Source organism: Panthera tigris, chromosome D3 (genome assembly GCF_018350195.1).
Source record: "Panthera tigris isolate Pti1 chromosome D3, P.tigris_Pti1_mat1.1, whole genome shotgun sequence".
In the NCBI taxonomy this organism is placed as follows: Eukaryota; Metazoa; Chordata; class Mammalia; order Carnivora; family Felidae; genus Panthera; species Panthera tigris.
In genome coordinates, this window is record NC_056671.1 from 66890042 (window position 1) to 66912896 (window position 22855).

At 41.3% G+C, this 22855-nt stretch overlaps 1 protein-coding gene across 3 annotated transcripts in view; it reads right to left on the reverse strand.

The window, feature by feature from the left end:
* Nucleotides 1–17349: 17349 nt before the first annotated feature.
* Nucleotides 17350–22855, reverse strand: part of SKOR2 (SKI family transcriptional corepressor 2) — a 43155-nt gene continuing 37649 nt past the window's right edge. Inside the window, exon 8 of one of the 3 annotated variants that reach the window (XM_042962256.1) lies at nucleotides 17350–17431. The gene's annotated coding sequence lies outside the window, so the exon portion shown is untranslated. Of the gene's footprint in view, nucleotides 17432–18892; nucleotides 19616–22855 lie in introns of those variants that run through there. The other 2 variants (XM_042962254.1, XM_042962253.1) reach the window with 2 other exon arrangements.

The following is a 22855-nucleotide window of genomic DNA, read 5'->3' on the forward strand; positions in this document are numbered from 1 at the left end:
AACTAGTAAGAAGACCAAGGCACAGAATGCAAGGAGTTACAAAGCAGTAAATGCTCAGTGCTTAAAATAAAGGGAAAGTAAGCATGAAAGATAGTTTAGGACAGTGTCTCCCAAACTTGGCTGATTATCAGAATCAGCTGGGGGCCTTTAAATATATATGCTTTTCTTCTAGTTCAAGATGGCATACCAAGTGCATGTATTTCTCATTACTACTTCTCGAGACTCCGTTAAATTACAAAGGAATAAAAAAGGGAAAGACATTTCTGATAGCAAGTATATAGTGGAACATAAGAAATTTCAACAACGTGTGGAAGATCGAAAGAAACAAAAAAGGGAAGGAAGCATATTGATGGATGACACTCAGTGGGTAAAACTGTAGCTTAGAATGAACCATGAATGGGTTGCAGTGGAGGTAGAAGTCGTTGTCCTGAAGAACTTTACAAAACCGGCTGATTCAGAGCTGGAAGTACAACAGAGACACAGAAGGAGAAGCAGGCCTGAAAACATGGGTTGATTAATGATCTTTATATCAAGTACTCAGCTTTCCCAGTCCTCACTCTCAAACTTCTTGGACAATACAGCAAACAGTCTGCATTTGCCCCTGGACAAGCCCAAAAGGACTTTCCTCTTAAGAAATTAGACAATCTGGGAGCGCCTGGGTGGCTCAGTCGGTTAAGTGGCCAACTCTTGGTTTCAGCTCAGGTCATGGTCTTGTGGTTTGTTAGTTGGAGCCCTGCGTTGAGAATCCACTTGGGATTCTCTCTCCCTCTTTCTCTGCCCCTTCCCGGATGATGCGCTCTCCCTCTCTCTTCCTCTCAAAATAAATAAACTTTTTTTAAAAAAAGAAATGAGAGGCATAAGGATTTTGAGTCCGGAAGATGGCGGCGTAGGAGGACGCGGGGCTCACAGCGCGTCCTGCCGATCACTTAGATTCCACCTACACCTGCCTAAAGAACCCAGAAAACTGCCAGAGGATTAGCAGAAGGGAGTCTCCGGAGTCAAGCGCAGACTAGAGGCCCACGGAAGAGGGTAGGAAGGGCGGCGAGGTGGTGCGCGCTCCACGGACTGGCGGGAGGGAGCCGGGGCGGAGGGGCGGCTCGCCGGCCAAGCAGAGCCCCCGAGTCGGGCTGGCAAAAGCGGAGGGGCCGGACAGACTGTGTTCCGACAGCAAGCGCGACTTAGCGTCTGGGAGGTCATAAGTTAACAGCTCTGCTTGGAAAGCGGGAAGGCCGGAGGACAAAGGGAGGGAGAGCTGCTGAGCCCCCGGACGGCAGAGCTCAGCTTGGCGGGGAACAAAGGCGCCAGCGCCATCTCCCCCGCCCATCCCCCAGCCAAAATCCCAAAGGGAACCTGTTCCTGCCAGGGAACTTGCTCGCTCCGCGCAAACACCCAACTCTGAGCTTCTGCGGAGCCAAACCTCCGGCAGCGGATCTGACTCCCTCCCGCTGCCACAGGGCTCCTCCTGAAGTGGATCACCTAAGGAGAAGCGAGCTAAGCCTGCCCCTCCAGCCCCCGTGCACCTTGCCTACCCACCCCAGCTAATACGCCAGATCCCCAGCAACACAAGCCTGGCAGTGTGCAAGTAGCCCAGACGGGACACGCCACCCCACAGTGAATCCCGCCCCTAGGAGAGGGGAAGAGAAGGCACACACCAGTCTGACTATGGCCCCAGCAGTGGGCTGGGGGCAGACATCGGGTCGGACTGCGGCCCCGCCCACTAACTCCAGTTATACACCACAGCACAGGGGAAGTGCACTGCAGGTCCTCACCACGCCAGGGACTCTCCAAAATGACCAAACGGAAGAATTCCCCTCAGAAGAATCTCCAGGAAATAACAACAGCTAATGAACTGATCAAAAAGGATTTAAATAATATAACAGAAAGTGAATTTAGAATAATAGTCATAAAATTAATCGCTGGGCTTGAAAACAGTATACAGGACAGCAGAGAATCTCTTGCCACAAAGATCGAGGGACTAAGGAACAGTCATGAGGAGCTGAAAAACGCTTTAAACGAAATGCAAAACAAAATGGAAACCACGATAGCTCGGCTTGAAGAGGCAGAGGAGAGAATAGGTGAACTAGAAGATAAAGTTATGGAGAAAGAGGAAGCTGAAAGAAAGATAAAAAAATCCAGGAGTATGAGGGGAAAATTAGAGAACTAAGTGATACACTAAAAAAAAATAATATACGCATAATTGGTATCCCAGAGGAGGAAGAGAGAGGGAAAGGTGCTGAAGGGGTACTTGAACAAATTATAGCTGAGAACTTCCCTGAACTGGGGAAGGAAAAAGGCATTGAAATCCAAGAGGCACAGAGAACTCCCTTCAGACGTAACTTGAATCGATCTTCTGCACGACATATCATAGTGAAACTGGCAAAATACAAGGATAAAGAGAAAATTCTGAAAGCAGCAAGGGATAAACGTGCCCTCACATATAAAGGGAGACCTATAAGACTCGTGACTGATCTCTCCTTTGAAACTTGGCAGGCCAGAAAGGCTTGGCACGATATCTACAGTGTGCTAAACAGAAAAAATATGCAGCCGAGAATCCTTTATCCAGCAAGTCTGTCATTTAGAATAGAAGGAGAGATAAAGGTCTTCCCAAACAAACAAAAACTGAAGGAATTTGTCACCACGAAACCAGCCCTACAAGAGATCCTAAGGGGGATCCTGTGAGACAAAGTACCAGAGACATCGCTACAAGCATAAAACATACAGACATCACAATGACTCTAAACCCATATCTTTCTATAATAACACTGAATGTAAATGGATTAAATGCGCCAACTAAAAGACATAGGGTATCAGAATGGATAAAAAAACAAGACCCATCTATTTGCTGTCTACAAGAGACTCATTTTAGATCTGAGGACACCTTTAGATTGAGAGTGAGGGGATGGAGAACTATCTATCATGCTCCTGGAAGCCAAAAGAAAGCTGGAGTAGCCATACTTATATCAGACAAACTAGACTTTAAATTAAAGGCTGTAACAAGAGATGAAGAAGGGCATTATATAATAATCACAGGGTCTATCCACCAGGAAGAGCTAACTATTATAAATGTCTATGCGCCAAATACCCGAGCCCCCAGATATATAAAACAATTACTCATAAACATAAGCAACCTTATTGATAAGAATGTGGTCATTGCGGGGACTTTAACACCCCACTTACAGAAATGGATAGATCATCTAGACACACAGTCAATAAAGAAACAAGGGCCCTGAATGATACATTGGATCAGATGGACTTGACAGATATATTTAGAACTCTGCATCCCAAAGCAACAGAATATACTTTCTTCTCGAGTGCACATGGAACATTCTCCAAGATAGATCATATACTGGGTCACAAAACAGCCCTTCATAAGTTTACAAGAATTGAAATTATACCATGCATACTTTCAGACCACAATGCTATGAAGCTTGAAATCAACCACAGGAAAAAGTCTGGAAAACCTCCAAAAGCATGGAGGTTAAAGAACACCCTACTAACGAATGAGTGGATCAACCAGGCAATTAGAGAAGAAATTAAAATATATATGGAAACAAACGAAAATGAAAATACAACAATCCAAACGCTTTGGGATGCAGCGAAGGCAGTCCTGAGAGGAAAATACATTGCAATCCAGGCCTATCTCAAGAAACAAGAAAAATCCCAAATACAAAATCTAACAGCACACCTAAAGGAAATAGAAGCAGAACAGCAAAGGCAGCCTAAACCCAGCAGAAGAAGAGAAATAATAAAGATCAGAGCAGAAATAAACAATATAGAATCTAAAAAAACTGTAGAGCAGATCAACGAAACCAAGAGTTGGTTTTTTGAAAAAATAAACAAAATTGACAAACCTCTAGCCAGGCTTCTCAAAAAGAAAAGGGAGATGACCCAAATAGATAAAATCATGAATGAAAATGGAATGATTACAACCAATCCCTCAGAGATACAAACAATTATCAGGGAATACTATGAAAAATTATATGCCAGCAAATTGGACAACCTGGAAGAAATGGACAAATTTCTAAACACCCACACTCTTCCAAAACTCAATCAGGAGGAAATAGAAAGCTTGAACAGACCCATAACCAGCGAAGAAATTGAATCGGTTATCAAAAATCTCCCAACAAATAAGAGTCCAGGACCAGATGGCTTCCCAGGGGAGTTCTACCAGACATTTAAAGCAGAGATAATACCTATCCTTCTCAAGCTATTCCAAGAAATAGAAAGGGAAGGAAAACTTCCAGACTCATTCTATGAAGCCAGTATTACTTTGATTCCTAAACCAGACAGAGACCCAGTAAAAAAAGAGAACTACAGGCCAATATCCCTGATGAATATGGATGCAAAAATTCTTAATAAGATACTAGCAAATCGAATTCAACAGCATATAAAAAGAATTATTCACCATGATCAAGTGGGATTCATTCCTGGGATGCAGGGCTGGTTCAACATTCGCAAATCGATCAACGTGATACATCACATTAACAAAAAAAAAGAGAAGAACCATATGATCCTGTCAATCGATGCAGAAAAGGCCTTTGACAAAATCCAGCACCCTTTCTTAATAAAAACCCTTGAGAAAGTCGGGATAGAAGGAACATACTTAAAGATCATAAAGGCCATTTATGAAAAGCACACAGCTAACATCATCCTCAACGGGGAAAAACTGAGAGCTTTTTCCCTGAGATCAGGAACACGACAGGGATGCCCACTGTCACCGCTGTTGTTTAATATAGTGCTGGAAGTTCTAGCATCAGCAATCAGACAACAAAAGGAAATCAAAGGCATCAAAATTGGCAAAGATGAAGTCAAGCTTTCGCTTTTTGCAGATGACATGATATTATACATGGAAAATCCGATAGACTCCACCAAAAGTCTGCTAGAACTGATACATGAATTCAGCAAAGTTGCAGGATACAAAATCAATGTGCAGAAATCAGTTGCATTCTTATACACTAACAATGAAGCAACAGAAAGACAAATGAAGAAACTGATCCCATTCACAATTGCACCAAGAAGCATAAAATACCTAGGAATAAATCTAACCAAAGATGTAAAAGATCTGTATGCTGAAAACTATAGAAAGCTTATGCAGGTAATTGAAGAAGATATAAAGAAATGGAAAGACATTCCCTGCTCATGGATTGGAAGAATAAATATTGTCAAAATGTCAATACTACCCAAAGCTATCTACACATTCAAAGCAATCCCAATCAAAATTGCACCAGCATTCTTCTCGAAACTAGAACAAGCAATCCTAAAATTCATATGGAACCACAAAAGGCCCCGAATAGCCAAAGTAATTTTGAAGAAGAAGACCAAAGCAGGAGGCATCACAATCCCAGACTTTAGCCTCTACTACAAAGCTGTCATCATCAAGACAGCATGGTATTGGCATAAAAACAGACACATAGACCAATGGAATAGAATAGAAACCCCAGAACTAGACCCACAAACGTATGGCCAACTCATCTTTGACAAAGCAGGAAAGAACATCCAATGGAAAAAAGACAGTCTCTTTAACAAATGGTGCTGGGAGAACTGGACAGCAACATGCAGAAGGTTGAAACTAGACCACTTTCTCACACCATTCACAAAAATAAACTCAAAATGGATAAAGGACCTGAATGTGAGACAGGAAACCATCAAAACCTTAGAGGAGAAAGCAGGAAAAGACCTCTCTGACCTCAGCCGTAGCAATCTCTTACTCGGCACATCCCCAAAGGCAAGGGAATGAAAAGCAAAAGTGAATTACTGGGACCTTATGAAGATAAAAAGCTTCTGCACAGCAAAGGAAACAACCAACAAAACTAAAAGGCAACCAACGGAATGGGAAAAGATATTTGCAAATGACACATCGGACAAAGGGCTAGTATCCAAAATCTATAAAGAGCTCATCAAACTCCACACCGAAAAACAAATAACCCAGTGAAGAAATGGGCAGAAAACATGAATAGACACTTCTCTAAAGAAGACATCCGGATGGCCAACAGGCACATGAAAAGATGTTCAACGTCGCTCCTTATCAGGGAAATACAAATCAAAACCACACTCAGATACCACCTCACGCCAGTCAGAGTGGCCAAAATGAAGAAATCAGGAGACTATAAATGCTGGAGAGGATGTGGAGAAACAGGAACCCTCTTGCACTGTTGGTGGGAATGCAAATTGGTGCAGCCGCTCTGGAAAGCAGTGTGGAGGTTCCTCAGAAAATTAAAAATAGACCTACCCTATGACCCAGCAATAGCACTGCTAGGAATTTATCCAAGGGATACAGGAGTACTGATGCATAGGGGCACCTGTACCCCAATGTTTATAGCGGCACTCTCAACAATAGCCAAATTATGGAAAGAGCCTAAACGTCCATCAACTGATGAATGGATAAAGAAATTGTGGTTTATATACACAATGGAATACTACGTGGCAATGAGAAAAAATGAAATATGGCCTTTTGTAGCAACATGGATGGAACTGGAGAGTGTGATGCTAAGTGAAATAAGCCATACAGAGAAAGACAGATACCATATGGTTTCACTCTTATGTGGATCCTGAGAAACATAACAGAAACCCATTGGGGAGGGGAAGGGGAAAAAAAAAAAAAAAAAAAAAGAGGTTAGAGTGGGAGAGAGCCAAAGCATAAGAGACTGTTAAAAACTGAGAACAAACTGAGGGTTGATGGGGGGTGGGAGGGAGGGCAGGGTGGGTGATGGGTATTGAGGAGGGCACCTTTTGGGATGAGCACTGGGTGTTGTATGGAAACCAATTTGACAGTAAATTTCATATATTAAAAAATAAAAATAAAATAAAAATAAAAAAAATAAAAATAAAAAAAGAAATGAAACAATCTGAGAAGAGCTAAGACTTTTAATGTGTGCATTGCTGCTCTAGAGTTGGGCTGTTCTTATTTTGTCGTTTGGGGGGCTGTTAGCTTGACTGCTGATTCCCTGCTAGTTCAGTCTACAGCTAACCTGCTGATTTTGTCCTTTTCCAAGTACACAGAGCTTCCAGTTAGACATTTCTCCCCATACCAATTATATAAATATCCACTCACATTCATTATTATTAAATATAAACAGGCAAACAGGACACATGATGAAAACCAGCAACATGAAAAGGAAAGACCAAGATGAAAAAAATCAGAAAACTGACCTGAGATGGAGACAGAGATAATTCAGAAAGAAAAAAAAAAAAAAAAAAAAAAGACTGTTTACCTGAAACTGATATAACACTGTATGTTAATTATACTTCAATTAAAAAAATAAGGCTAATTAGTGATAATAAAAGTGATTTGACAGGCATTTAAAATAAGTTTTTTCTGGGGCATCTGGGTGGCTCAGTTGGTTAAGCGTCTGAGTCTTGATTTCAGTTCAGGTCATGACCTTGTGGTTCATGAGACTGAGCCCCATGTCAGGCTCTGTGCTGAGCATGGAGGCTGCTTGGGATTCTCTCTCCCCCCCCTCTCTGACCCTCCTTCACCTGCACATGTGCATGTGTGTGAGCACTCTCTCTCTCTCAAAATAAATAAAGAAACATTAAAAAAACCTTTTTTCAGCTATTTATGTACAGAAGGCACAATCGGAGAAAAAGAATGAACTCTTAAGATTAAAACTATGATAGCCCTCCAAAACAGGTTCATTGGAAGATGAAGTTGAGAATGTAGGGGGAAAAAATGAGATAAAAACATGAGACAGAAATATAGAAAGCATAGGGATAATGAGAGTTTCATAAGGACAGAAGTATAGAACAAGAAATACTAGAAGTAAAAATTTCCAGAGATGAAAAGTACACGAGTGGTCAAACTGAAAAAAAAAGACTGAGGACTTACTGGGTACAGAGTAGGTTAAATGGTAATAAATAAATTAATAAATTAATTAATTAATTACATAAAAATTTAAAAAAGCATTGGCTGGACCCATCATTATGAAATTTCAGAACTTACCACATCTTTGATTTAAAGCCCTATTAAAGATTCTAAAAGCTTCAAGGGAGGAAACATGTTACCTATAAAGACATAAGAAGTTGACTGGCACCAGATGTGGAAGACCATGGTGCACTTCTTTCAAGGTTTTGAAAGAAAATAATTTTAGGCCTAAAATTCTATACCCAACCAAACTATTCGTGGTGAGAGCAAAATAAAGATTTTTAAGACAAAGGCAAAACTAACATTTTTTAAGCAAAATTATTGTTTTTTTTAAGGTGTATCTTTGAGGGAGAGAGAGCATGGGCATACTCATGAGCGGGGGGAGGGGCAGAGAGAGGGAGACGGAGGATCCTAAGTGGCTCCACACTGACAACAGAGAGACCAACGCCAGGCTCGAACTCACAATCCGTGAGATCATGACCTGAGCTGAAGTCAGAGGCTTAACCGACTGAGCCACCCAAAATTATTTTTTAAACAAGTTATTTTTTAAAAAGACTTTTAAACATGGAAAACACTCAGTTTTTGCCTAGTTAACAAATACGTACTGTGTACCTATTTTGGCATTCTCTTAGGCAGTAGAGATACAACAATAAACACGACAGATGCCTTGACCTCAAGACACTTATATTCTAAAGGAGGTAAGTTGCAAGCATCTTTTTGGAGAAAGTTATTTGGAGATGTACTCCAGTAATAGGCTAATAAAAAACAAGAAGTTAAAGAAGTGATGGCACTAAACTAAGCAGGCAAAGAAAAATCTAAGATGAGAGGGACGCCATAGTCCTAAAAAACACTGATCTGAATTAGAACAAGAAGTCATTGTGCTCCATGAGGAATCTCTTAAAAAAAAAAAGAAAGAAAAAAGATTTCATGTAATAAATAAAATGAGAATCCACTGGAAGATAGAAGTGATAAGGTATGGTACTGATTGATAGTGTTCAGCAATATCCAGTTCAATCCTTCTTAGGTAGATTTTTCAGTGTTCCCTATAGTTAGGTAGGATTGTATAACTGAATTCTGGCCAATGTAATGTGAATTTGATTTTCAGGCCAGGGCAGTTGAGAAAGAGTGGATTTTCTGTTTGATCTTTCCCCCCACCCGTGTTAATTGGTGGATAGACTGGATCCAATGGAGAGCTCCAAAGATCTCAGGATTGTTAGAGCCACAGCATGGAAGAAAACTTTCTCTTGAGCCACAGTGGACTGTGATCTGATTAAGAAATAAACTTTTATAATGTTAAGCCACTGACCAACTGAGATTTCAGGGTTTTATTTGTTACTGCAGCATTTCTTAATCTACCCTAACTACAAATACAGTAAAAGAGAAAGAGAGGGAGTAAGAGAGAGAGAGAGAGAGAGAGAGCAAGAGAGCGAGAGAGGCACCCTCTTCTCTCAATAAGAAATAAATATACTTAGGACTCAACAAAATAAAATAAAGAACAACAAAGTCATGATCCAATATAAAGGCAAGCTAAATGTGACCATCTGTCAGGGCAGAAGAAGCTGGGTTTGCAGGAGCAAATAAATCTGTGAAGAATTAAGAAGAAGGAATTGGCAGTGACGGGAAGGGGGCAGGCAGCAGCTTGAGGAGAAGGCAGAGTGCAAGAACAACTGTGCTAAGTTCATTTATTCTTAGAGCCACTGGCATCATACCAACTACCACCAGAGTCATCTGCTGGTGTTAGAGTGGAATTAACCTACTTTGGATCTGGAGCAAAGCTACATAATATATGAAAGTTTGAAAGTCAAGAAGCATCTGTATATGTATACGTATAGAGGATAAAGACTCTCAAGGGAACAGGTGGGGAAGTACAAGTAGTGATAGTAAATGAACCATGGCTCAGAAAGATTAGCTTGGTCAGCCACATTTCTGTACATCGGGTCGTCCCCAAGTTCTGATAATTCTCTACAAACTGCACACAAGTTTAGAGCATTTGAGACATCCAAGTCATCTGCATTAGGAAACACTTACGGAGCAGCAGAGCTTATCCAGCTAAGAAGAGTGCAGTATGGGACCGGGGCTATTTGTTCCTTCCCTGAAGGAGTTTACAGTCTCACCAGGCCCACGTAAGATAGAGAGAGCAATAAGAAACCCAAGGCAGCACCTAAAAAGGGCCAAGTGACTGGTGCAGAAAACCCAATACCCTAATGGGATTTAGAGGAGGGAGATTTTTTTTTTTTTTTTTTTTTTTTAAGAGAAGGAAGAAAATCTAAGGGTTTAGAGAGCCAGGGCCAGTGGTGGCCTTGAGCTGCTGAATCTCGAGGGTTAGACAGAGCTTAAGAGGAAGGAGGGCCTTCCAAGTGGAGAAATGGTGCCGGCAAAGGCAAGAAGGTAGGAATTGGGGACCAATGGAGGAAGAGTCCAGCTATGAGATGGCAAATGTAAGTTGGGTCCAAATTGTATAGGGCCTTGAACAGCAGGTGGGATTTGAGATTTCTTTTGTAGAAAATAAGTAGCATCAAAAATTTTCAAGGTAAACGTGCTGGTACAAAACCTTAGACTGTATTTATTTTCCTTGTATTGGTTTCTGAGCCTTCATTGGTGTGAGAATATTCTCCCAAGTTAGTTTGGTTCTGGCGTAGCTGTAAAGGTCAATTAGCCTTGGCTTATTGAAAGTTAAGAATGAAAAGTTCTGCTCCAGAAGATGATACACCCACATCTGTTGTTGCCAAGATTTTTCTTTCCTTGTTACTTAATGTTAAAAACAAGGAAACCTCCCACGAGTTCTCAGAATTAAGTAGCATCTCCCCAGGGATTTTCTTATGTCTGTTGTTATTTATGCAGTTTATTAAAGGAAAGATGTCTTTTTTACAAACATTACCTTGTTAATCTTGGTTGAATTCACCTCACACACGCAGGAAAGATGGCGGGGGCCATGAGAAGGGGGTGCGGAGACCCAAGTGTAGCAGGAAGTCTGCCTATAGGTGTTAAGTAGGATTCTGGGACTGTGAGGGTTCTAAAAACCTGTTGTCTTATGGCACAGCTTTCGTCTTTCCTTTCTCTAAGAAATGGAAAAACCATGTGTTTTTTTTCCCCCAACATACTTGTCCTTGAACAGAGAATACAGAAAATGTCTTTTATATCTTTAGCCACAGACGTAAGTAAAAATGGGACTACATAAAAGCAACACAGAGAGTGGGTTAAGCATTTGTTTATAGGTTTGGTCTAGTTTGTAGAGGCCTATTCAAGTTACTTCAGGCAATGGGAGTTGACAGAAGAATATAGATGGCAATACTTAAAACAGGAATCTTCTCTTTGCATCCAAGCCTCATAAAGACCCAAGAGCACCACAGAATCAGACTCAAAAAGATAGGAATGGAGGTTGGGAAATGATCTGACTAGTGAGTTACCAGCCCCACAGTGGGTTTGCAGCTCCCTCTTTTTGTGCATGGTGATTATGTTGTTTGAAAAGGTAAGTTGAGGCACATTACAATTTTCGATAGTTGATTTGTTCATGCATTGACTTGAATTGGTCAGTGCCAAACTGAAGGTTGTTAGGAGCACTCCACTCACAGGGGCAAGGATTTTACATAAAATATGCTTAAACAAAGTAAATTATTTGATCGGCTATAGGTTACATCATTGCCTTGTTTAGGAAAGCCTACTTGGCTCTTTGTTATTGGTTGTTCTTAAATTTCCCTTTCTTGGGATTCAAGTGCATTGACTCTGGCTTAGGCTTGAAATCTCCAAACATCATCCTGAAGAATGTATACCATTTTGCATTCCCGTCAACAATGTGTGAGTTCCAGTTGCTCTATGACCTTGTCAACATTTGGGTTTGTCAGTCCTTTACATTTAGTCATTCTAGCAGGCATGTGATAGTGTCTCATTGTGATTTTAATTTGATTTCCTGATGACTAACAATGTTAGTCACTTTTTCATATGTTTATTGATAATTTGTATATTTTCTTTTATGAAATGTCTATTCTTTTTGGTGAGTTTTTTTCTTAAAAATCGAATTGCTTCTTATTTTTATTAAGGTCAAGGTGTTCTTTATAAATCCTGGATACAAGGTCTTTGTCAGATATATGTTATGATTTCTCCCAGCCTGTGGCTTGCATATTTATTTTCTGATTGGTGTTGTGTGTGATAAGCACAAAATGTTAATTTTGGTGAAGTCCAATTTGTCAGAGTTGGTTTTTGGTTGTTTGGTGGCTGTTGCTTTGTATGTCTAAGAAATCTTTGTCTGCCTGAAGATATTCTCCCATGTTTTGCTCTGAGATTTTTATGATTTCAGGTTTTACATTTAGGTCTATCCTCTGTCTCAGATTAAATTTTGTATATGGTGTGAGGTAGGGTGTTAAAGTTCTTTTTTTTCTTTTTCATATGGATACAGAATTATTCCAACACCATTTTGTTGAAAAGACTTTCTTTTCTCCATTTCTTTGGCATCTTTGCCAAAAGTCGAATGACCATATAGGTGTGGTCTATGTCTGGGCTCTCTATTCAGTTACACTAGTGTTCGTCAATCCTGAAGCCAGTCAGTAACACACCGTGTTATGATTGCTATAACTTTATAGTAAGTTTTGAAATCAAGTAGCATAAATTCCTGAAACCTCACTCTTCTTTTTCAAAATTGTTCTGTGTACCCTTGTGTTTAATTATAGAGTCATCTTGCCAGTTTCTCCCCAAACTTTTTTTGGGAGTTTGACTGAAATTGTGTTGAATCTATAAACACATTTGGGGAGAACTGACATCTCAACAATAATGACTCTACCAACCTATGCCCATAGTATATTTCTACCAACTGTTTTAGGTCTTTTAAATTTCTTTCAACAATGTTTTGATGTTTTCAGAGGAAAGGTCTTACGTATCTTTTGCTAAACTTATAAAGTTTTAAAAAATTGAGATGAAATTCCCATAACATAAAATTAACCATTTCAAAGTGATATTTCAATGGTATTTAATACAGCCACAATTTTGTGAAACCACTACATCTATTTAGTTCCAAAACATCTTCATCACTCAAAAGAAAACCTTGTGCCCATTAAGCAGCTTCTACCAGATTCTGCCTTCTCTCTCATCCCTGAAACCCGCCAGTCTTATTTCTGTCCCTATGGATTTGGCATTCTAGGTATTCCATGTAAATGGAATCATGCATTATGTGACCTTTTATATCTAGCTTCTTTCACTTAGCGTAATGTTTTTAAAGTTCATCCATGTTGTAGCATGTGTCAATTTTTCATTTCTTCTCATGGCTGAAAAATAGTATACACCATATTTTATCCATTCATCCATTGATGGACCCATGATTTGTTCCACCTTTGGACCATTGCAAATAGTGCGGCTATGATCGTAAGTATTTGAGTACCCGTTTCCAACACCTTTGAGTATATAGCTAGCAGTGGAATTGCATAGAAAAAAATTCTATGTTTAATTTTTTTAAGAATTGCCAAACTGTTTTCCACAATGGCTGCACTACTTTACATTCCCGCCAGCCCAAGGTCATAAAGATTTACTCTTATGTTTTCTTCTATGAGTTTTATTGTTTTAGCTTTGATAGACCACACTTCAGGTAACACTGTGTTAGAGCACTTGTAATTCTGAGAACATATAATACCTTAGTCAAAGGAATCATGCTAATGGAGGAATTTCAGCTTCAAGGGAGTTTGGTGAGAGATATTTTTGTTTAAGAGAGGTCTCCAGCATCCTTCAAATTACGTCAATAATTGGACTTCCAATTCACCCATGTGTACAAAGGGTCTGGCTTGGCTCCCTTGGCAGCGTGCACCAGAGTTTAGTGGTTAAGAGCAGAGGTTTGGGGGTCACCTGGGTAGCTCAGTCGGTTGAGTGTCCAACGTCAGCTCAGGGCATGATCTCACGGTGTGTGAGCTCGAATCCCAGAAAAGGCAGAGATTTTGAAGTCATAATAACCAAAGGTTCAAATTCCTAATTTTCCACTCACCTACCACGTGACTTAACAGCTTTAAATAGTTAAATAGTCTCTGCCTCATTAGGGTTGTGGAGAGAATTAAGTGAAATAATGTGTTAAGACACTTAGCACAATGTTCAGCTTATTGTAATCACTCAATGAAAGTTGGCTGCTGCTATTATTATTGGCTGCCAAGTAATTGGATGATAGTGCCATATAAGCAGAGGGATGAGAAAGAAACGACATATAAAATCACAGTTTCACCAATGATGGTTTAGTACTGAATCCAAACAGTATTTAACCATGTTTTAAAGCACACAATTTGGGGTAAATGTTGATTCTTTAAAAAGTCAATCTCCAGAGGGCCATAAAAGCTATTTTAATCACTACAACTAATTACAAGGAAGTATAAATCAATAAACTTTGCTAAATGGTCTAAAATATAATAAAGAAAACCATCATTAACAATCATCCAGGAAGCCACTGTCCTTAATAGTGAGATGATGTAAAAGTTGGATGAGAAGAACGAATTTTTTTATTTGAAAACTCCAGACGTTAACAATGCTCTCAGGGAAGTTCTTAATTTGCTACAGAGTCGTGGCGTTTCAGCATGATTATTTACTTTAGGTAACTTGAGTTCATTACTTCTAAACTATATGTATAGGAGGCCCGGTTTGGAAATAAGGGGCCATTTGCAGCAAGGTATTTTCAGCTCTTAGCATTTTTTTGGATCCTTTCTCAGCTCAAAACCAGCTATCTTTCCATTGTTCCTCCTGAAGCTACAACATTGTTTCAGAGCCCACAGCGAGATTGGAGTCCAGAGGCCTTTAGAAAGCCTTAGCTCTCTTTTAGTCTTGTGTGGTGGTTACTGGCCCAAGTCTAGGGGGTCCCAGGGTTATCACCCGATTCCCACGTGTACCCTGCTGCCCTCCAGCTAGGAGAGACAATGCCCACATGGGTTCCTGAGTCAAATTGCTCTCCACCCATCATATCCTTAAGTCAAGCACTGGGTTTGCTTCTTGCCAGCCTATTTATTCTCAGTGGTGTGTTTTCCCAAGGCTGGAATGTGCCCACGAATGCCAAGTGAACAGCAGGCACCCCTTATCAAGGATGATGATGATTGACAACCTCCTGTTCCTGAGATGTCTGTGCTGCTGGGCTCTGTTCCCTTTGCGGTCCCGGCTACGCCCCTGGTCACAGCTTTGCTTGCATCCTACAAGAACCCGTGAGGCTTTTTGGACAGTGTCCCTTTCCAGCCTAGTTCCTGACCTACCCTGGGGAGCAGATCAAGTCCATATCTAGCCCCTTTCGCCATCTTCACCTATCTATATTGCAATGGGGGATATCAGAGATACGGACTTGTTCAGCTCTGATGATGAGGCCAAGGCATTGAGCAGAAAAAGCTCGTCACGGCAGTAGAAGAACTGGATTTGAGCCTTGACTCTGCAACTAACTAGCCTTCATATCCACTGACCTCCCTTAGCTAAATCAAAGGGCTAATGACAGCATAAGAATACAAAGATGGCCTAAGTATGCATTGGAAAATTGTTACACTAACAAGAGGGGTGTTACCGTCGGCTGATCACTGAGCCCCAAACGGAGAGAAGGGTTTTGCAATCAGAAATTTTGTTAACAGAAAATCTAAAATAATAGTGGTTGAGGCAAGACAGAATTTCATTTCTCTCCAATACAAAAAACAACCTTGCAAGTGGGAAGTCCAGAGTTAGAATGTTGGTTCAGTAGTTGTTGGGGACCCAGGCTTCTATTTATTATCTTTCTGTGCCCATACTAGCATACGGCTTTTATCTTCAAAGTCACCTCATGGCCCAAGATGGCTTCTGGGGCTCCATCCATATTACAGACATCAGAAAAGAAGGAAAGGGAAGGGAAAAGGGAAACATTGCCTAAGTCAAACTCTTTTGAAGTGACCTTCCTGAAAATTCCACATATTTCTACCTACATCTTATTCACCAGAACACAGTCACACGGCCGCATCTAACCGTGAGTAAGCCTGGGAAAGGTGGCCTTTTATTTAGGTGTATTGCCACCAAGAATGGATACTGTTGGATGGTAACTAACATTTGCCATATACGGTCATTTGAAACCAAATGACATGTCAACATTCTACGAGAGAGAGTTTGAAGTGATAACCATGCAGCAATCTGCTTTTGTGACTGGCTTAAATAAAATAAACAAGATCCACTTAATCAACAAACATATGTTGGGTAGCGACTACATGTGCTCAGCAGTAGAGGGACGGTAGTGAGCTGAAATGGACGTCTCCTGCCTCCGGCAAGATTATGGTGCACATCTTCTTACAAAAGGAACAGAGTGTAATTGTAAACTGTGGTGTGGGTTGTGTATGGTGGATCATGGCAGGTGGTCAGACTTGAACTTTGTGCCCTCAACTGTATAGAGAGACAAAGGACCTCTGTCACTGAGCGCGGGGTCACCTGGAAGCACCCCATTGAATGATGTGGTTACACATTCTTAGCACGCTGATGATACTCCTCTTCTCTGACCTTCCTCACTGCTGACCAAGGCTGTTTTAACTCTTACCCTTAAGTGAAAGGGATCCTATCTGCTTAGAGATAGGAGAGAATTCTCCTCTATTTTCCACAGAGCTGACGCTACACTCATTGCTCAATCTAAGGAAATTGGGGTGTGATGTCCCATTCTCCTTGCCTGTGGCAAATAGATGAGCAATTACTCAGGCGTCCTGAGTATCAAAAGCATCCGTCTGAAATGCCTGTCCCAACAGGAAATGCTTTATTGTGTGGGTCTGGCTTTCTGCTTTGACTTGCTATGGCCATTTCTGATCTTATTATTTCATTTGGGATAAAAACAGAGAAGTTTATTTGTATTGCCCTTACTCTTCATTAGCTAATAGTTGGCTTCACCTTGGAATTTTAACATGACAAAACAAAGAAAAGAGCACATCATTTTCCTGCTGTCACTTTGTGGGGCCAAGAATTTTTATTTGTCCTTCTGAAGAGTGGCTTTATTTTTAGCCCCATGCAGAGCTTTAGATGGATGTCCTGTTTCCACAAGGCAGCTCAGATAACCCAATCACATCCAGTTTTAGGGACAACTTCTTTTTGTTCCAACTTAGAACCATCAAGCATTGCTAGAAGAAAGAAGAGGTATTCACTCTCCTTAATGAGAAAATATGTGGATTAATGACATTTCCATATCATATGCTGGATCATGACTCTTGTTCTCTGAAGGTTTTGGGCTTGGGTGTATAACTTCATGGTTGGCACGGAGGACTGTTAGGCTCTACTGCTTGTAAGAAATAGATAGAGTCTGATAAAATACCTAACAAGTGGGGAGACTCTGAGGTCATGAGTATAAAGACAGCTGCAGTTTCCAAGTGCTTGGGGAAAGATGCACAGCCAGGCTTCGACAGAGCCTGGAGTTTAGGAGGAGAACGGAAACGCACAACGTATTTCCAGCATCCTCAGCAGGAGAGGCCAATGGTCTTCCACAAGAGCTTGGCCATTAATTCAGTTCAGAGCTATGCCACAGTTACGAACTCCAGCCTCTCAGACATACTGGTGAAATTCTCTGGCTCTAATTTCCTCTTTGCTTCAAAATTATTTGCTGATATTTTAGCACTAGTAACTCTGAGATGCTTCAAGCTGCAGTTAGAAAGGAAAAGAATGACATTTCAGGCTCGTTTATACAGCCAGTTGACGCAGCTGTAGGACAAAGGCCTTGAGTTCATCTGCAAGTCTGCTAGTTGACTCCAGCCTGCCCAGTCACTGCTCTCGCTATCTGGTCCTGGAGTTTACACTGGGCTCGGCAGAAAACGACCACTGCTGTCCCCTGGCGGCTGGTCATAAAGCCAGGTCTGCGTTCTCCCAGAGAATTTTCTTGTATTGGCTTAAAGTACAAAGCTAAGGGTGCTGGGCTTCCATCCCCACATATAATATAAAGCCTACATGGAGAAAAAGGTCCACCAACTTGACTGTCCAGTTACCCCCCTGAGCACAGCCGCCAGTTTCAGAAACGTGTGCCACGTCTGAAAGGCTGTGTGAGCCCTATGCTCAGACCCAGGCCAGAACACCTCAGAGAGGGCAGAATGCCTCTCTGGTCCGTCCCAGCATCCTCATATTATCTTCCAGTAGTCGTCACTGGGAACCTGTCCTCGGAGTCCAGAACCCGGTTAGATCCTTCTCTGACTGGCTTCCTATCCTTCATGGGCTAGGAACAAAACCACTAATGAGTGAGCCCTCCTTTGGTTTCTCTCTCTGTTTTTTAAAGTTTATTTATTTATTTATTTATTTGGGAGGGGGAGGGGCAGAGAGAAAGGGAGAGAGAGAACCCCACGCAGGCTCCACACTGTCAGCGCAGAGCCTGATGAGGGGTTTGAACTTACGAACTGTGAGATCACGATCTGAGCTGAAATCAAGAGTTGAACGCTTAACCGACTGAGCCACCCGGAGCAACCCCCTTTTGGTTTCCTAATGTGGCAGCAGAAGGTAAGAACATCTATCTCAAGGGTAAATTGTGAAATTTTTCTGATAGTTCGTGATAACGAAGATGGTGGGGGGAAAGTGTCAAATATCATGGTAATACATTCGAAACCTCTTTTGAAATCTGTCAAGGGATGCCACTGGTGTGGAACCTCTTCAGTTAGGATGCTCTTTGGCAACTTCACAGTAAGAGGTCTTCCACGGTAGATTGCTGTGTAACCCAGCAAGACCTTAGAAATCCTGGCCCCAAAGGAGTTATGATTTTGGCCCTTCTACCTCATCTGAGAGGCAGAATTTTTGGCATAAAAGGACCTCAGACTTTGATTCAACATCACACTAAGGAGGAAGGTACGATATCAACTCCATCACCAACACTGTCAAAAGAACTAGCGGGAATACAGAGGCTTCCTTTACCCATACAAAGATCCTAACATGATGGGAAGGACTCCAGTCACTAACAATGGCCAAAGGAGGCTCACCTAGACTTTAATAATCATTTTTGAAGGAATTCCATTTTCAAAAATAAATTTATTCAAATATTTTATGTCAAAATAATACTAAAAAGTATTCATTGCTATTAGTTGCCCCCAATCAAATGTGCACTTAACTACATGAACACAACTATTACTTCATAGTCTTTTTATTATAGACTTTTTTTTTATCCACATGAATGTTAAAGAAACTACAACAGAGTTAAATACCATTTTTGATAACATGATTATATTCTTAATTACACTCAATATTAAACTGTAAAATATTTCCAGAGGAATACAATCTTCATTCATACAGCAGGCAAAGTACCAGAGAGGAAGGGGCCACGTCTAAGTCTGTCCAGTTTGTCGTGAAAAGCAGGTTTGTGCGGCTGATGCCGTCCCAGCTGTCGAAATGTGATCCCCACTCCTAGGACAGGTCTTGTGTTTCCACCAAGAATCACGTCTTCCAGCATAAAAGACAGTCTTGCAGAGCCACCCTCTCCGAGTGTGCAGCACTGAGTTCACTTGGGACCGTCCACGGATTTCCCACCCCGGTTGGCTAACAGCACTCCCACGCTCTGGGTTCAGTTGGCCTTGAAAAACACAAAGACTCAAACTTTGGTTCCACCAAAAGATGCGACAAGCATTGACTGCTCTGGTTGGCTCCCCCCTCCCCCCCACTAATGAATGGCCGCTACAGTCTATTTTACATGGTTGTCCATGCTGCTTTGAGGTCACTTGTCCTTGGGTTCTCCCGAACCTGATTTTGTATTTGATTCCCAAGCCCTTTCAATTCGCAGTCTTTATGGGGGTCCGAAGTGCTCAGTGACAGGCTGTATCTTACAAGAGAACAAGAGTAAGTGATTCTGTGCACCTGGGATAGAACAAGAAATGCAGAATGACAACTTCAGCCCCATATAGTCAGATAGTTTAAAAACACATCAAGTGACATTTAGTGTATCCTGAAAGAAGACATTTTTGGTACAGTTTGGATGAAATATTGAAATGGGGACCTGAAAGCATCTTCCTTTGTGCATATATTTGCCTGCTCTCTTCGTTTATGCATCTCTGCTGACACTGAGCCAAAGTAGAGCTATTAGTTCAGAGTATGCTGGCTTGCGATGCCTCCTTTACAGGAAAGTCATGTTCGCTAGGTTCTAGAAGCTCCAGTTTGCTTAAGACAGCCTGTGGTGAAAGGGGCAGACAGAATTTCATGCGCCAGTGCCCTGCTTTGGCTTTGGCTGGATTGCCCAAGTTAACATCTGTATTTCTTGTCCTGGGGGGTCAGGGCAACCGTAGAAGCATGGCTGGAGTTTTTGTGACTCAACAGCAACAAAACCATCGGATTGGCTATTAACTGCGCGTTTACGACTGACGATAGAGGATGCGGGTCAGGCCACAGTCTCCCGGTACGAATCACAGGAGAGCAGATGAGTGTGGGGTGGCAGAGCCAGGCAGCCTGGCTCGGATCCTGCCACTTGCTCACAGCAAGACCACAGACAACATACTCAGCTCTCTGCATGTCAGTTTTCTCAGCTGTAGCATATGGTGAGAGCAGTGGACCTTCTCTCAATGGGTTGTTTTGGAGATTAAATAAAAGAATTGACACAAAGCCTTGAGCAGACTAGGAGCACATTGTCAATCTCGATGGAGACTCTTGAAAGAACCTGGTCCTGTAGGTCTGACTACAGAGGAGAGAAATGGATATGCTATTCCCTCCCTTTGCCTTTGATCTATATAAAAGGAAGACACAGAGTGTTCCGTTACAATCCCTCTACGTCATTTTAAGACCTTTTTCTTGTAGTGATTTTTGTAGCAATTATTCCAGAAATGAAGAAAACTAACAATTAGTTACGAGACACAAATCAAAGAGGTAGATGTTGTCAGTATAGGAAAAAAAAATCCTCAAACTCTCCAGAAGGTAGAAGGAAGGAGTAATCTGTGATGAAGAAAACGCAGACATAAGGCAAAAGTAGGCTGGTCATGCCCTTGGGTGTTATATACGGTCTTGAGCATACTTTAATAAAAGCAGCCCCTTTGTGGGAAAGGAGAGAGAGTATGGCAGATGTCTGGTATGCAAGAGTGGTGGTCAACATTTTAGAACTGGCAGAGACTTTGATCAGGTTTGGCCACCTACATTTTATTGATGAGAGTGAGCCTCAAAGAGATTGTATGATATTATCCAAGATAATATGGGGCAGCAGTGTCAGATTTAGAAGCCAGACTCCCTCCAAACAAACCCAATGATCCTTGGGAGACAGAGAAGTGGAATAGAGTCACATGGGCCTGAACTGAGTCCTGGTTCTGCCACGTGCTAGCTGAGTGGTCCCACTGAACCTCGGGGTTCCCATGTATGAATGGGGATGACAATAGGATCTACCTTCTAGAGTTGGAATGTTCAAAAGAGATAGATAATGTGGCAAAGAATTTAGCCCAATGTCTGGCATAATCAGTGCTCAACAGATGATAGTTACTATTATTTCTGGCTTGGTCACGAGTTTCTGTATGACTACGAACAAGCCATTTCCCAGGAACCACTTTCCACTTCTGTAGAATGACTGAAAGACCTGGGTGCTTCATCTAGCTACACGGATGACATCTGTATAATGTCAAAAGATGCTCGGAAGAAAAAGAACGTAATGATTAAATTGCTGCTGACATCATGGCACTTTTTTGGTGGTGCAGATTTCACAAAGATCACACTGGGTGTCTGGGCAGGACATGGGGCATGGAAACAACCACAGGTAAGAGAGACTATCAGGAATAATTCTGGTGTGAAAAACAGTCCTTGATGCAAGGACAAATGCACATAACATTTTGAAATTTTTTTCAAATCATTTTCGTTGTACTGTGAGCTTATAATGAAACAAATACGCAAAGCAGCCCAACGGCTAGTCTACTAGGGCTTGTTTTAGGAGGTGGTTTGAAGATAAAGAAAGAAAGCAAACTACACTTAACACAGCTGGTAGCTAAACAAATAGAATTCATTGCCCCAAAGGGGACTATGCCTAGGTTGAAGAAAGGTTTAGATAAATCCATGGGTAATGGGTCTTTAAGGAGTTATCAAGGGAAAACTAAGAGTATTCAGTGCACGTGCTTAAATTTTAGGGTTGGTGTTGTTAAGAACAACAATTTGGCTCTTCTAATGGAATTATGCAGTTAGTAACCTGGTCTGGGTGGAACCTTATTGTGACTCAACATGGAATCTCTTACATCCTAAGGTAGGGCAAAAAAGATTTGTAGAGCAGTGATATGTGGCGATACTTGCTCAGCTTATTAAGTGGATTGCCTGTGGTTTTGAAAAGCTTCCTCCTCTTAATAGTCATATTGGAATCCACTGGGTGGCAAGAACACAGCACACTACCTTAAGGGTCACTCTTGCATAAGACATTAATGCATCAGTCCCTAATTTGGAAACCTGTGGTCACTCAGCAAGGCAGAATTTGTCTCTCTCCCTTGGTGTAATGATTTTTATTTTGTAATCTCTCTTGGGGTAATTCCTTGCAGGCTTGGCATGTTGAGAATCAAATACTGCCTCTAACAATATGGTCGTGATTCTCTGCTTGGCTGATTTAGCTCAGCATTTAAGTAACCACTAATCTTCTGAAAGCACCAGGGTCTACTTAGAGAAATCCCTGTTGTCTGCAAGGATGGAAACAAAATCAGCATGAAGGAAGCATTAGTTACTAAACACAAATCAATCTTTTTTTTTTTTCCACCTAGCTGTATGCGATGTCACCATCAGAGGCATGGTTTCTGGGCAGTCTTCATTTTATAGGTACAAGAGCAGTCGTCATAAGCAAAGGAGATGAGTTGGGGAATAAGAAGGAGTAAAAAGAGTTTATTGAAGTTCCTAAGTGGAGATCAAACTACATTATAATGGATGAATATCATAAATGAGGAGTAAAAGAAGCCAGATACAAAATAATGTTCTGTACAAGGTCCTTTGCTAAAGTTCAAAACCAGGCAAAGCTGATCTTTGTTGGGTGGAGGAATAACTGGACAGGGGTGCAAGGTGGCTCTCTGGGTTCTGGAAGCCTAAGTAGGTTCATCTTGTGAAAATCCATTGAGTTTTGATTTGTTGAATTCATGACTTGATTTTTGAACTTTGATG